General features: G+C 42.7%; 1 long non-coding RNA gene across 1 annotated transcript; it reads left to right on the forward strand.

Annotated features, from left to right (window-relative positions):
• Positions 1-1,357: 1,357 nt before the first annotated feature.
• LOC137547303 (uncharacterized) lies at positions 1,358-7,901 on the forward strand. Its single transcript, XR_011026554.1, has 2 exons — positions 1,358-1,458; positions 6,527-7,901. It is a non-coding gene; the product is annotated as an uncharacterized lncRNA (long non-coding RNA).
• The last annotated feature ends 8,061 nt before the right edge of the window (positions 7,902-15,962 follow it).

Genomic DNA, 15,962 nt, shown 5'->3' on the forward strand with positions numbered 1-15,962 from the left:
GCAAATGTATGCACTCCCTTTGCTGATGAAATCAAATAATGTGATATGTTATTAAAATTTGGTTTGGTGACTACAAATTAAAGGGTAACTGAAACGGATGAAAAGTAAAGTTTTATACATACCTGGGGCTTCCTCCAGCCCCCTTCAGGCTAATCAGTCTCTCGCTGTCCTCCACCACCCGGATCTTCTGCTATGAGTCCTGGTAATTCAGCCAGTCAGCGCTGTCCGGCCGCATGCCGCTCCCACAGCCAGGAGCATTCTGCACCTGCATAATAGTGCTGCACAGGTGTAGTATGCTCCTGGCGGCGGAGTGTGTGCATGCGCACTATGCCTGACTGGCTCAAGTACCTGGACTCATAGCAGAAGATCCAGGTGGTGGAGGAGGACACACAGGGACTGATTATCCTGAAGGTGGCAGGAGGAAGCCCCAGGTATGTATAGTACTATACTCTACATATGCACTCCCCACAGAGCTGCAGGAATCCACTGAGAATGCTGTCCACATTGAACACAGAGGTGTTGTCTGTTTACAATCTCCTCATTCCCCTGCAGAGTACCTACACATCATTCTTACATGTACCCACACTTACATTGCCTAGGGCCTGATAGATGTTCTTTGTTCCGGTTTGTACCTTTTACAAGTACTCTTACCAAGGACTAGTTTTAGTCTAAAGGGAATAAATATAGTAGTCTACATATCCTTCTCACTTCAGTTGTCTTGTAAAATTCCTAAGCGTTGGCAGTTAAGAGACGAATTTCATGTTACATACTTTTAATCAACAAAATTGTAATATGCAAATTAGAGGAGTCGGAGTCGGTGGAATCCTAAACTGAGGAGTCGGAGTCGGTGGATTTTTGGACCGACTCCACAGCCCTGCTTTCTCCCCCAGCGTGCAGGGAAGCCGGGAAGCAACTGGGTGTGGCCAGGGAGAGGGAGCTGCCCAACGGCAGCTCTGGAAACCCTGCAGGAATGTCCCTGGTGGGCGTTTTGAACAGGGAATCCCTCTCCTCGATTTACCCTCCGAGATGGCGATAAATAATGTTGCTAATTTCGAGGGGATATGGGGGGGGGGCGGTGTGTGGACACAGAGGTATGTCATGAGGAGGAGAACATGCCTCTGTCCCATTTACCCCCCAAGGGAACTGCCTTGGTTTCTCTTTAACATGAAGGGTTGGTGAAAACTAGACTTGGGGAATGTAAGGGAAGCGCTTATGTTTGGCAGTGTTTTAGATTAGCAATGTGGGTGTTTCTTTTTTTTTTTTTTTTTTTTATGCTGGAAAATAAGCTGGTCTTGTGTTGCTAGGTGAATCTTATCTCTGCCAATTTTATAAACCTTTTTTTTTTTCCTTTTCTTTTTTTTTAGTTCTTTTGTCAATTTGTTCACTGTTGTGTGACCCAAACCCAGATGACCCTCTAGTGCCAGAGATTGCACGGATCTACAAAACAGATAGGGAAAAGTGAGTATAAGGCCATTATTTGAAAATGCTGTGCCTTTTTGTATCTTGAACTGTGACACTAAGGAGGAACCCTGGGCATATTGTAAAAAAAAACTATGGTGTCCACATTTCTGTTAATTGTTTGTTGTACTATATGTTTGCTTGTATTTATCAGAATTGCCAGAAAAGGAATACCTGTACAAACTAGTATTGGATTGACGAAATGAATTCTGCTGTTGGTGGTCGGCAGAACTAAATACTGACAACAGCTGTCAAAACTGTTATCAGCTGGTTATTGGCAGTTCCCACTAAAGCTGTGTCTCTGCTCGATGGGTCCTGCGACGTCCCTCTGACAACGGCTCCTCTTCCTGTTGGTGGTTAAGTGTGAGGTCACTCGACGTACATGGCGACGCGAGCAAGAGTCCAGCGATTTATGGTACTTTGTGTGGTGTCAGATCTTAAAGATCCCATCCGCCATGTCGGTCTTTAGTCATTGCGTGCCGTTCGCAATCGTACTTCTGTACCCACATGGCGATGTGTAAAATATTGCCGGTTTTCTGGGAAAATCACCAGGTCGGTACATAGCTTTAGGATCATGAAAAGCCTAGTCCTTTACCTTAAAGACAAGTGGTAAAGGAGGCTGCATCAACCCTTCCCAGTTGCTCTGTTGCTAGGAAAGGGCAGCGAGGCTAGAATTCTAAGAAGCAGGTGTGATTCAGACATCACTGATGTCAAAATTAGAACAGCAGCCAGGCAATTGGCATTGTTTAACCTCTTAAAGTGAACCGAGCATCATTTTTAACACCCAGTTCAGCTCTATAGCAAATTAAAAAATGCATTCTAAAAATGTGGTTTATTAAAAAAAACCTTTCGTTTTACCTCATCTTTTTACATTTAAGGGTTAAAATATACACTTCTTGCGTCCGTGAAAGGACCTGCGGACGGAGATGAACAGATGATGGAAGGCTGATAAGAAATCACCTCATTAGACTTAATTGACCACAAACAAACCCTGAGCCTTCCCCATTGTACTTCAAACAGAAAACATAAGACGCACTTGAAGAATTTCACACCTAGCCTGGATAAGACCTTGTAAAAGCAGCAGGAGTTTTTGAACTCCTGAAACATGGCAGCCCTTTCAGCTATTTGAAGCCAGGAGCTGCTTAGATCACTTTAACCTCCTTGGCGGTAACCCCGTGTGTGACACGGGGTAAGCCGCCGGAGGGTGCCGCTCAGGCCCTGCTGGGCCGATTTAAATAATTTTTTTTTTGCTGGACGCAGCTAGCACTTTGCTAGCTGCGCCAGCACCCCGATCGCCGCCGCGCGCCCGATCGCCGCTATCCGGTGCGGCGCGCGGCTCCCCCCCCCCCCCCAGACCCCGTGCGCTGCCTGGCCAATCAGTGCCAGGCAGCGCCGAGGGGTGGCCCGGGACTCCCAATGACGTCCCCCCGTCAGTGACGTCATCCCGCCCCGTCGCCATGGCGACGGGGGAAGCCCTCCAGGAAATCCCGTTCTTTGAACGGGATTTCCTGATCGGAGATCGCCGAAGGCGATCGAAGCGGGCGGGGGGATGCCGCTGAGCAGCGGCTATCATGTAGCGAGCCCTCGGCTCGCTACATGATTTAAAAAAAAAAAATTAAAAAAAACTGCTGCGCTTCCCCCTGGCGGTATTTTTCATACCGCCAAGGGGGTTAAGTAGCAGTGGTCTCTGCCCCCTCAAAGCAGACCCAAACAAAACATTTTTTTAATTCAAAATATTTAGTTGCACCACTCTGACACATACAAAGATAAACACTCCTTCAAGCCTATGAGCATTTCAGTGCATGCTTTTCACCCTTCTCTTTTCATAACTAGGGTTATACAGGTGGCAGCCATTACTTCTGAGCTTAGTCAGAGGTTTTAGATCATGGGTGTGTTTGTCATTAACTATCTTCCCTCACAGTCATCTGTGAAATCTCACACAAGCTGAGATCACCTCCCCTGTGACATCAGTAGCAGCCTGTGTTTTGTTTTTGTTTTTTATCTCATCCACCAGTCTGCTGGATTCTGTCCCAGCAATATGAAAGGAAGGGAGGGGTTCCTCCAATAAATGTTAAATATTTTGTCATCATGCAGCTGAAAAAAGGCTGCTATTTATTATAAGTTAGAAAATGGATATGATTTCTGAAATCTTGTATTTTTAATTTGGATCCATTTTAAGGACCAGAGACTGGTGGTACCAGAAACTAGCGAATCGCTGCAACCACCGTCCATGCCAGGAACCTCAGCCGCCCACTCTGTTGTCTGACAGCTGAGTTCCTGTGAGCTGGTCATGAGCCGCTTTCATTTCATTGGCTCCTGACCATGTCTATTAATGTAAGCCAATGGGAGTAGCTTATTGATAGACTGGGTCTATCTTTCTAATGAAATTGCCTTTTGACCTGCTCACATGGTTCTGCCGTTGGAGACAGCAGGGCGTGTGAGCTGTGGCGGTGAGACAGCGGGAGTGGCGAGAACCCGCGGTGCCCTGCCAAACAGATAAGCATCAAAACAGCGTAGATTTTAATTCGTGTCTAACTGGTTAAAGTCCCCATGTAGTGACGGCTATTCTGATTTTACAGTATTTAACCTATTGAGCACCACAGGCTTAAACACCCCCTAGTGACCTGGCCATTTTTGACAATGTAGGCCACTGCAGCTTTAAGGCCTTGCTGCAGGGCTGCACAACTCAGCACACAAGTGATTCCTCCCCCCTTTTCTCCCCACCAACAAAGCTTTCCGAGCCAAAGTCAGAGTACAAAATCAGATACTTAAAAGGAGGGAAGCCTAAGGATCCTATTGCAGCTTCCCTCAGTGGTCTGCTGCCCCCCCCCCCCCCCCCCCCCCCCCGCCACCCAGAAGATTGACAGGGCATTGTCATCCTTTTGGGGCACGTGGCTCTTCTTCTGCATTCATGGCCGGGCGGTAGATGAGGCACTGATCCACTTTGCTCAGGAGTGACTTACCGTATATACTCGCAAGCAAGCCGAATTTTTGACCCCCCAAAAGTGGGCCAAAAGTTGGGGGGTCGGCTTGCTTGCGAGTCATGGGTGGGTGTATAGGTGCTGTCCCTCCCCGCTCCCCCCGCGGCCGCCGCTGCTATTACCTTAGGCGGCGCTGCTTCCTCTATCCCCGTCCTCCTCCGGTAACTCACGCAGGAAACCATAGAGAGCGGTTCCCATAGTAACGGCATCGCGCTACAGGAAGCCGCTCTCTATGGTTTCCTCGTCATCACAGCAGCGAGAGGCGCGCTGCTGTGAATGAGTTACCGGAGGAGGACGGGGATAGAGGAAGCGGCGCCGCCTAAGGTAATAGCAGCAGCAGCCGCGGGGGAGCGGGGAGGGACAGCACCTACCCACCCATACTGGGGCACTATGCTAGCTATACTGGGGCACTATACTAGCTATACTGGGGCACTATACAAGCTATAATGGGGCACTATACAAGCTATAATGGGGCACTATACAAGCTATAATGGGGCACTATACAAGCTATAATGGGGCACTATACAAGCTATAATGGGGCACTATACTAGCTATAATGGGGCACTATACTAGCTATAATGGGGCACTATACTAGCTATAATGGGGCACTATACTAGCTATACTGAGCACTATACTAGCTAAACTGGGGCACTTCACTAGCTATACTGAGCACTATACTAGCTATACTGAGCACTATACTAGCTATACTGAGCACTATACTGGCTATACTGGGCACTATACTAGCTATACTGAGCACTATACTAGCTATACTGAGCACTATACTAGCTATACTGAGCACTATACTAGCTATACTGAGCACTATACTAGCTATACTGAGCACTATACTAGCTATACTGAGCACTATACTAGCTATACTGAGCACTATACTAGCTATACTGGGCACTATACTAGCTATACTGAGCACTATACTAGCTATACTGAGCACTATACTAGCTATACTGAGCACTATACTAGCTATACTGAGCACTATACTAGCTATACTGAGCACTATACTAGCTATACTGAGCACTATACTAGCTATACTGAGCACTATACTAGCTATAATGAGCACTATACTAGCTATACTGAGCACTATACTAGCTATACTGGGGCATTTTACTAGCTATACTGAGCACTACCTACCTATACTGGGCACTATACTAGCAATACTGGGACATACTGGGGGGATCACGCGGCCAGCGTTTCCTACCCCCGGCTTACATGAGGGTCAATCATTTTTTTCCTGTTTTTTGGGGTAAAAGTGGGGGGGTCGGCTTGCATGCGGGTCGGCTTGCTTGCGAGTATATACGGTATTTATCAACCATCACACATAGCAGCTGACACCCCTATTCTGTGCTGTTTGCAAAATAAATCTCTCCTGAACAAAGTGATTTGGTGCCCCGTCTACTACTCTTGACCTATTTCCACTAATGCATTTTTAGTGCTCTTCTGGAAAGAAAACTTGCATGCTAATTGAAGTAAATGGGCTCTTATCTACTGCATGCAAATTTTCGTTTATTGCTGTGGGGAAAAAAAGGTCTGCTGCATTTTTTTCCATGTGCTGCACTATATTGTCATATTTGTGCACAATTCTCAGTGGCTCTGCATGTAAAATGCCAGAATTTGCATGTTACACTAATGAAGCCAAAAGAGAGTTGTCATATGCTAGCAGCATACAAAAACTTGCACAAAATGTACCCTTGTTTGTCCCCTTGCCTGTGAGAACTTGCACATAGAACAGTAGTAGTAGTGGAAGCAAGAAGTGAGACAAGACTTGTAAATTTGTAGTGTACATATAGTTTTATGAGCAGATGTGGTAAATTCCAAACTGCTCTCCTCAGATAGTAAATTGTGAACATAAAGGTGTATGATGAATACTAGGCTTGTATGCCATAAAATTATTAGTGTCTCATGGCTCCAGTACTGGAACACAGGGAAGAGAGCTCTGCCTTTTCCAGCTGCTCTAGACCGTAAGCTAATTGTCACAGTAATAATCAGATTTTATTTCTGCAGTGAATTTTTTTGTTTCCTTTGTTTGATTATTGTTTTGCCTTTTCAAACATAACTTTTTACTTTGTTTGTTTCAGGTACAACAGAATAGCCCGGGAATGGACTCAGAAATATGCTATGTGATGCTACCTTCAAGTCTGAATAAACCTGCATTATAGCTGGAATAAACTTTAAATTACTGTTTTCCCTCCCTTTCAGACCTCATCTACTTACCTTCCCCTCTCTATTTTTTTTTTTTATTTTAATTTTTTTTTTTTTTGTGCTGCCTCCCTTCATACACATGCTCTCATGGGAAGACTTTTAGCTCAATATCGGACAGAAACTGCTCTAGACTGTCTAGTTGCCAGAATACAGTTGCCCAAGATTCATAAATTGTATCAAAGGAGCATGTGTTAAAATGTGGCCAATGTCTTCACCGTAACTTGGTTATGAGACTGAACCCATCTTTCATTTCTCACTGAAATGGTGAAGATTAGCGCATCTGGTTTGGGTTAGGGAGGGGAAGGTGTTAAGCAGAAATAAATTAAACAAAACAAAATGCCCAGTTGTCTCATTGTAGAAAACAGGACCATGGAAATGCTCTGGATGTTCTGGTCAATTTCTTCAGCTATTTCAGACTTCATGATGTACTATATGCTCATAACTGATGTTTGGGTGGCAAGTTGGTGAAATTTATATAGCGGAACAGAAGTAATGTATTTTATGCATGTCAATAAATATGACAAATTGGAATTGGAAGGTGAACCCCCATTGAGTAACAAAGATAGGATCAAATGTTTTTGTAATTTTCTCATCAAGATTTTTTTTTTTTTTTTTGTGGAGGCTGAGCTATTAGTTGATCTGTCTTCCAAAACACTGTTAATATAGCACTGAATAAAACAATTCAAGCGTCAATGGATGACTGATCAACTAATAGCTCTGTTAGTCATTTTTTTTCTTCAATAAAGTTGCATAAACCAATCTGTTAGCAGCCTGAATTAATGTTTGCAACCTTTATTTTCTTTGTAAATTCATGAAATGTGTGTATATAAAGTATGAATTTTGTTCTGTTTGACGTCGGATGATAGTGTAAAGTAAGAACAAACATATTTTTTTTTCTATGTTCATTTAAAGTTGTTTATGGACGTAATGTCATATGCAGCATCAGTCAGCTCTTTGCCTGTTCAGGGCAGAAATTCCAGCATCTAGCATTGAACTGGCTGGGGAGGGGTTATTGTGGTTTAAAGTTTACTGGTCACTTAACAGACTGAACATTCATGGTATCTTACAATTAAAATTTTCCTGAACTCTGCAACATTCTGCTGGTAACAGCCATCAACCCACTTGCAGCGTGTGCGGTTGGCCCTATCAGGACTTGGTGGAAGCTCACTTGGCCATACTAATTTTCCATGACAACACCCTGCTTGTCCACAGGCATATGCAGGAGTGATGTCATGAAGCTTGTTTGAAAAATTTTTTTTTTTACTGTGGGATGTTCGTTAGATTGAAAGGATTATTTGCTCTGCTGTTTACAAAATACATATTTTAGTGCAAACAAGTTTAATCTCTAGGTAACTTATCATGAATGAATAAAAGCAGTACTGTTGTTTTTTCATTTCACAATAAAAAAAGCTGTCTGTGCCATTTAGTTCTTCCCTTTTTGTTACAACTTAAACTCCAGTTAAAAGTTGTGTTAGTGGACTATGAGTGGGAATTTGTTATATGTAGACAATAAGGCGTCATGATTGCAATTGATGCACAGCAGTTTTTGATTTGATGTTGGCACCGTGTTTGCTTACATATTGGCCTGCAGAGCCAGTTTCATGCTTGTTCAACAGAAAACTGTAGGGTTTTTCCATGTTACAGGCCTTTCGACCTACTTGTCTAGTAAAGGGTTGCTGTTCTGTTGTGCCATGTCTCTGAATGCATGCATAAAAGTTAGGAGTAGCACTAACAAAACAGTTTTGTCAGCCAGCAATTCTCTTGTGTGCAATGGGAATCTTAGACACACCTGACATCCAGGGCTGAAATAGGCAAATCTGTGTTTATTCATAGACAAGTTGCTAGGTTTGTTTTAAGACTTCAGTGCCTCGGTATACTTTTGCTTACCAGTTGAAAAATGACTTTACCGCTACCAAAGGGATACATTTTGTGGCGGATAAACCCTTTTATTATGGCAACATGGATACAGGAACATTTTTGATTTTATTTTTGGTGAGTGTTTACATCATTCAGAACCCTTATGAACTTATTTCTCAGATTCACAGACAGTAGTGTTTGCCAGTCCTGTCTCCCAACAGTGCAGGTTTTGCAGGGAAGTGCACATTTTATCCAGGTGGAGTAACTGGTGTCTTAGCAGTGCTGGTGAACAACCTGCTTGCATATCCACAAAGCACAGTTGATGGAACAGAGAATAGGTTTAGGAAATTATGGTAGTAATTTGTATAAATATTATCGCTTAATATAAATGTTGTACTGGTAAGATGATGTGCATGCCTTTGAAAAGTATGAAAACCGATCTCAGAGGAATCTACCACTACAGTAAGTCTGCCTCCTAAGTGGCCTCTGCACCACATCTTATCTTGTTTTGGTGAAAGTGTTGCAGCCCTCAATTATCTGCAGTGGATGTCTTCTTTGTCATAGAAATGGTAAGAGTAAAGCCCAATCTACACAATACGATTCTTTTTACGATCCGATTAAATCCGACATGTCCGGCATTCGATTTGCCATTGTTCTGCAATGGCAAATTGAATCGAATCCCGATCGGACATGTTGGATTTATTTGGATCGTAAATAGAATCGTAATCTTAATCGCACAAAGAATCGTATCGTGTATATTGGGCTTTAGAGGGTTAGTGAGATGCTAATAATTCCACCTTGCATGTAATTGTATAAAATTTGGGATTAAGCCACTGAAATGTACTTTGTGGCTCACTTCCAAGCTGTGTACAGTTTACATGCAATCTGGACTTGGTAATCTCTAGATAGAATGTTACTGAAAGAGGTGAGATGTTGGTAACTTTGGACGCATCTCACAGGCAATTCTTCACTGCTATCACAGTAAGGTGGGGGGGTTGCAAATAAAAATGGACACTTACCTGGGGCTTCTACCCACCCCCTGCAGCTGTATTGTCCCACGCCATCCTCCAATGATCTGTTGTTCCCCGCCTCCACTCCCAGACTAATTCGGCATTTGATCCAACTGCATCATCAGGAGCAGAAAACTTTGACCTGCGCAGTAAGCTTCTGATGTGCGCAGGAGCAAGAACTTTTCGTCTTCTTAAACGAATATTAGACCAGGTCCAGTGGTGGAGCTGAAGATTGTAAGACAGCGTGGGACACGACAGCTGCAGGGGGCTGATAGAAGCCCCAGGTAAGTGTCTATTTTCAACCCAAACAGAACCCCTTTAAGTCTCTTGTACACATGCTCAACAGCGGTCTTTTATGCAGCACAATTATCAAACTTTTGTTACGAAACAAGTTGTAACAACCCCCCAAAAAGTTGCTTGCTATTGTTTACACAACTGATAAGACGTCAATCCAACAGTTAGATTGACATCTTATCAGTTGTGTGAACAATGGCAAGCAACTTTTTTCCCCCTAACTTGTATCACAACAAAAGTTGTTTGATAATTGCGCTGCATAAAAGACCGCTGTTAAGCGTATGTATGGGGCATTATACAAAGAGGAGGATGACCAGGAGTCTTGGCTACATGAGTATGACTGTATGGGTCAATCTTTAAATCCATACCTGGAGTTAATCTATAAGTTAATAAAATGTGTTCCATACTTGGCTGACTTCTAGACAAACATATTTAAATGTCTTCGCTTGGCAGTTGTATTCCAGTCCTCTCCTTCCATCAGTCCTTCTTGCCGTAAATGAAAATTGTGAGAGAAATATGGCATTTGCAATAATTTAAGCCAGGTTCTTGTCTGTATCCCGTGCACAACTTGCATGTTTTTCTACAGTAAATGATAGATGTAGTCCGCTGTTTGACACAAGGGGCCATATGCAATTAACCTTTTCTCCTAGGAAATTTTTGTCTTCAATTTATAACTTTTTAGCACTTGGCAATGGAAGAAGTATGGTCAACATTATTTTGATTATTATGCTTGGTGATGGTTTAAAAGGCATTTTATTGAAAAGTTTAGAAATGTCAACTAGGAAAAATGTAAATTGCATGTAGGCCAGGGTGTACATTTAGAATTTTCCATTTGTGGGGAGATCACCCCTCCAAAACACACTAACATTTGAGATTTTGTATAAAATAGGTTATTAAGCATCTGTTGATGCACTGGTACACGTATTGTACAAATGTTTGAGACTGCAGTCGCTAGTGTTTTGAAACAAGTATACAGCCAATTAACTCTTACTCGACTTGCATACTTTTTCTGGGTCTACTACTCCACACAACAGTGAGGGCTGGAACCTACTAGAGCCCTTTTTTTAAGCATTTAGGGAGCACTTTAAATCTCTATCGATTTACTCTAAACACTCTGACAATGTACATAAATGTAACCAATTCCACAGGAGTGATTGTGATTAGCAAAATCGCAATCGCAGGGCATGCAGCATTTTGGGAGCGTTTGCGCTTCAATGTAAAGGATAAAAGTGCTGGCAAATTGCTCATTGCTTTTAAATTACTGCAAATTGTAAATATACATATATTTTTTTTTTTTTTGAAAGTGGCACTTAAAATCGCAAATCGATATTACAATCGCTGGCAAAAAGCTTAAATTTTTTTAAAATCTCTATAAAAATTGTCAAAACGCTCATGAAATCTTACAAAACGCTAATAAAAAAAAAAGCGAGCGATTTGTAGTGGGTTCCAGGCCTGAGGCAGGGAACTCACTTGACTGTTCATGTTTTCTGCACAGAAAAACTGAGAACTCATGTTAATCAGTGGGCTAGATCACACTTCGTGTGTTTCACATGCACATAACAAAAACTTTTACATTCTGCACATTTTGTCAGTTTTCTCTATCGGTTATATTAGCTGCTGTGAAAAAGTGCTATATATATATATATATATATATATATATATATATATATATATATATATATATATATATATATATATATATATATATATATATATATATATATATATATATATATATATATATATATATTTTGATTTGCAGAAAACTAAGTGTTCCCTGCCTAAGGGCTTGTTCACACCAACCTTTTCTAAGTGCTTGTGATTTTAAAAGCTCTTGCTAATGTTATCCTATGTGAGTGTTAACACTGGAGCAATGTGATTTTGTAAAAATCCTCCATAGCATTGCCAAGAGCTTTTAAAATCTCTGTATAAGACCCTCTTGTACACTGGCAGCATTTTTACACTCACTCCGGTTGTGATTTTCTGCATTTCTGATTGCATTTTGTGATATTTAATTTTGTGCACATTTTGTGATTTTTTTTTTTCCTTTTTGGCCATTACCAATTAACATAATGTATATGAAATTGTATACAAATTTCAAATTTGCATGCCAGGTTTAGCAAACTATGATTTTTCTGCATGTACATGGACTTGCATCACATGCAAATTCCACAGTGTGGAATGCAACTTACATTTTTCTTCTTTTTTTTTTTTTTTACTATGTGAAGCTTGAAATACATTGGTAGACTTTTTCTTCTTATGTGCCCAAAAAATAAATTCCTCCCTGGTCAGCTGCTTACATTAAATTGCACAATTTTACCGTGATCAGGTTTTTACTGCAATTTTAATGTAATTCAATTGGAGCATCAGCGCTCAAAAGTACTTAGGCCTTGTTCACATTAGGAATCGCAAGCGCTGAGTGCTTTTGTGTGCACTTTTGAAAGTGCTTTTCCCAGCGCTTTGAGCGATTGATTTTTAGAAGTGCTTTGTTAGGTGATTGTGATTTAAAAAAAAAAAGCTAAAGTGAAAGCTTTGACCTGGAGCTAAATAACTTTAAAGGGAACCTTAACTGAGAGGGATATGGATGTTTCCTTTTAAAGGGGAACTGAAGTAAGAGGTATATGGAGACTGCCATATTTAATTCCTTTTAATCAATACCAGTTGCCTTGCAGCCCTGCTGGTCTATTTCTCTGCAGTAGTATCTGAATAACACCAGAAACAAGCATGCAGCTAGTCTTGTCCGATCTGACTTTAAAAGTCTGAAATACCTAATCTGCTGCATGCTTGTTCAGGGGCTATAGATAATGGTATTAGAGGCAGAGGATCAGCAGGGCTGCCAGGCAACTGGTATTGATTAAAAGGAAATAAATATGGCAGCCCCCGTATACCTCTTACTTCAGTTCCCCTTTAAACAATACCAGTTGCCTGACAGTCCTGCTGAGGCGGTGGTTGCAATCACACATCTGAAACAAGCATGCAGCTAATCCAGTCTGACTTCAGTCAGCGCACCTGATCTGCATGCTTGTTGAGGGGCTGTGGCTAAAAGTATGACACACAGGATCAGTAGGAGAATCAGGCAACTGGTATTAAAGAGGAAAAATCCATACCCTTCTCAGTTTAGGTTTAACTCAACTTTAGGTTTAACTAAAAAAAAAAAAAAGTTTCACTTACTGGATTTTTTGAGACCATAAGTTTTTCTCCCCCAAAAGTGGGGAAAAGGTCACTGCGTCTTACAGTCCAAATGCAGGGAGTTCCTGAATTGGGAATGCCTGCCAATATGAACCGCCAGCCTGCTGCAATGTTGGGTACTCCCTGTACTGTGCCCATGCAAAGGAGGACATGGGGATAAAGGGGCATATAGGAGGACCCAAGGGGAGGACAGAGGTGGACACAGACACAAGGTACAAAGGGGCATAATCCACAAGATGCCCTTTCATGGGTGCATCAAGATTAGGATACATTTTCTTTTCCTCTGGTTTTTGTCCTTTAAACCTAGGTGCGTCATGGTTAGTGTCTTATTTTCTGAATAATTGGTACCTGGGGCATATACCAGCCCCCTGCAGTCATCTTGTGCCCTTGCAGTCACTCACTGCTCTGTTCACCCGCCGCCAGCTAGTTTTGTTTTTGCTGAGTTGGTGGGCTGCCATGCATACTTTTTCGTGCATTCCTGCTGGTGCAGGAAGCTATCCCATACATTTTTAAGTGTTACATGTGCAACGCATAACATGTACGTGTTGATGGTGGGAATGCGTGAAAAGGTACGGGTGGTGGCCTGCTGACTCTTTAAGTTGGCAAAAAAACGAGGTTAGCTGGTGGGGGACTGGAGGAGCAGTGAGAGACTGCGAGGGCACAGGATTGCTGCAGGGGCTGGTAAATGCCCCAGGTAAGTAACTTTTTTAAAGGTTCCCTTTAATGTACTTTGTGAGGAAAGTGCTCACAAAAAAATGCTTTTTTCAAGCGATTAGTGATTTCACTATACATTGCATTGCTAATGCTCAGGAAATGGTGCAGGAGCCATGTTTGCGATTGGAAAGAAAACTCATCGCTCATGTGAGAACACTCACATAGGAAACCATTACAAAAGCGCTTTTAAAAATAGCCAGCGCTTAAAACTCAATGTGAAAAAGTCCTTATAGTGTGTTTGAGCCTTTTCACCTTTCCTAGATGTCTAAAGGCTGGTTCACACTTACTGCTTTTTCAGCTCTTTGCTAATCACCAGCGATCAGCAAAGAGCTGTTGCCAATGTATTCCCCTATATACATTCATCCTGCAGCATTTGCGATTTTGATCAATTGCAAACGTGCATGCTGCATCTTTGGGGGCAATTGTGCTGTGATTCTTGTTGTAATGAACGGGCCTTAGAAGCGCAAATTGCACTGAATTGTGAGGTTTTGCCTGTTGAATTGTAATTGTGAACCGAATGCAAGTGGCAAGTGTGAACTAAGCCTTAGTTTTTGCATCAAATGTGTTTGCCAACCAACAATAATATATAAAGGCTAGGAAAGGTGCATTCTGGGTTGAAAAGTTGTGGCTGAGCTGCCTTTTGCTACCCCTTTCAAATCAGGAGAGAAGAAGGGTGTCTTGTAAATCTTCATTGGCATGTTTGATGGGGGTTGAGGGCTTAGTTTCCAAGGCAGCTTCCATGGACCGCAAAGTAAAGCCTGCCAGTCAGCATGGGCCACATAAGTGCTTCTGATTTGTGCTGATAAATGTCACAGCATTTTAGGGTTTTGCCCTTTTGTGTGGAAAATAAAAATCCTGTCTTGTATGCAAGCTGCATATAGTACATGTGCCTAGGTGTGAAATCATCCTGATGGGTGGATTTAACCTTGTCTGGTCCCAAAACTCTCCTTTAGGCTAAAGTATGGTTTTCCTGATCAGTAGGCAAGCTGAAGAAGTCCACTGGCTTTACTTTAACTTGCTGAAATTTATTTTAGGTGGGGTTTTTGTTTTTTTTTATATAGAGTTTTCTACCTTTTTGTTCTGTTTGTTATGTCTTTAAAGGGAAGGTCCAAGCAAAATAAAAAAATGAGTTTCACTTACCTGGGGCTTCTACCAGCCCCATGCAGCTATCCTGTGCCCTTGTAGTCACTCACTGCTGCTCCGGTCCCCCACTGGCAGCTTGCCGACCTCGGAGGTCGGCGGTACGCATTAAGTACATTTTTACGCATTCCCGCTAGTGCAGGAACATTAACACATACATTTTTACGCGTTACTGGTTCAATGCGTACATTTTTACGCATTGAACCAATAATGCGTAAAAATGTAATGTGTTAATGTTCCTGTACTAGCGGGAATGCGTAAAAATGTACGCAATGCGGCACGCCGACCTCCGAGGTCGGCAAGCTGCCAGCGGGGGACTGGAGCAGCAGTGAGTGACTACGAGGGCACAGGATGGCTGCATGGGGCTGGTAGAAGCCCCAGGTAAGTGAAACTCTTTTTATTTTGCTTGGACATTGCCTTTAAAAAGACACTGAAGCGAGACTAAATCTCGCTTCAGGTCTTATATATAGCAGGGGCACATGTGCCCCTGCTAAAACGCCGCTATCCCGCGGCTTAACGGGGGTCCCTTCACCCCCAACCCACCCCCCCGCAAAAGTTGGTCGGAAAATGGTCACTCGTATTCTTCTTCCTGGAGGCAGGGCTAACTGCTGCAGCCCTGCCTCCAGTCGGGTCTATCAGACGCGCATCGCCGCCTCTCCCCCGCCCCTCTCAGTGAAGGAAGACTGAGGGGCGGGGGAGAGGTGGAGATATGCATCTGACAGACGCGCATTGTGCAGGGCTGCGGCGGTTAGCCCTGCCCCAACCAGGAAGCGCTCCCCCGGCTGTACGGAGGGGATTTGGGGGGACAGGGACCCCCGTTAAGCCGCGCTATAGCTGCGTTTTAGCAGGGGCACGCATGCCCCTGCTAGCTATGAGGTCTGAAGCGAGATCTATTCTCGCTTCAGACTCTCTTTAAAGAAAGTAAATTCTGCTAACATTTTTGCTCAATGAGAATTGTAGATCTAAAACCTGGTCTTATTTATTATATATATAAATATTTTTTTTTTTCCATGCCAGAGGCTATCAAAGATTCTCAGAAGCCCAAATGTCTTTCCAGTACACTTTTTGATTAGTGGACAGCGGTCTGGCTTCCATTCACTTGCTCTGT

The sequence above is a fragment of the Hyperolius riggenbachi genome, chromosome 1, assembly GCF_040937935.1.
Source record: "Hyperolius riggenbachi isolate aHypRig1 chromosome 1, aHypRig1.pri, whole genome shotgun sequence".
Lineage (NCBI taxonomy): Eukaryota > Metazoa > Chordata > Amphibia > Anura > Hyperoliidae > Hyperolius > Hyperolius riggenbachi.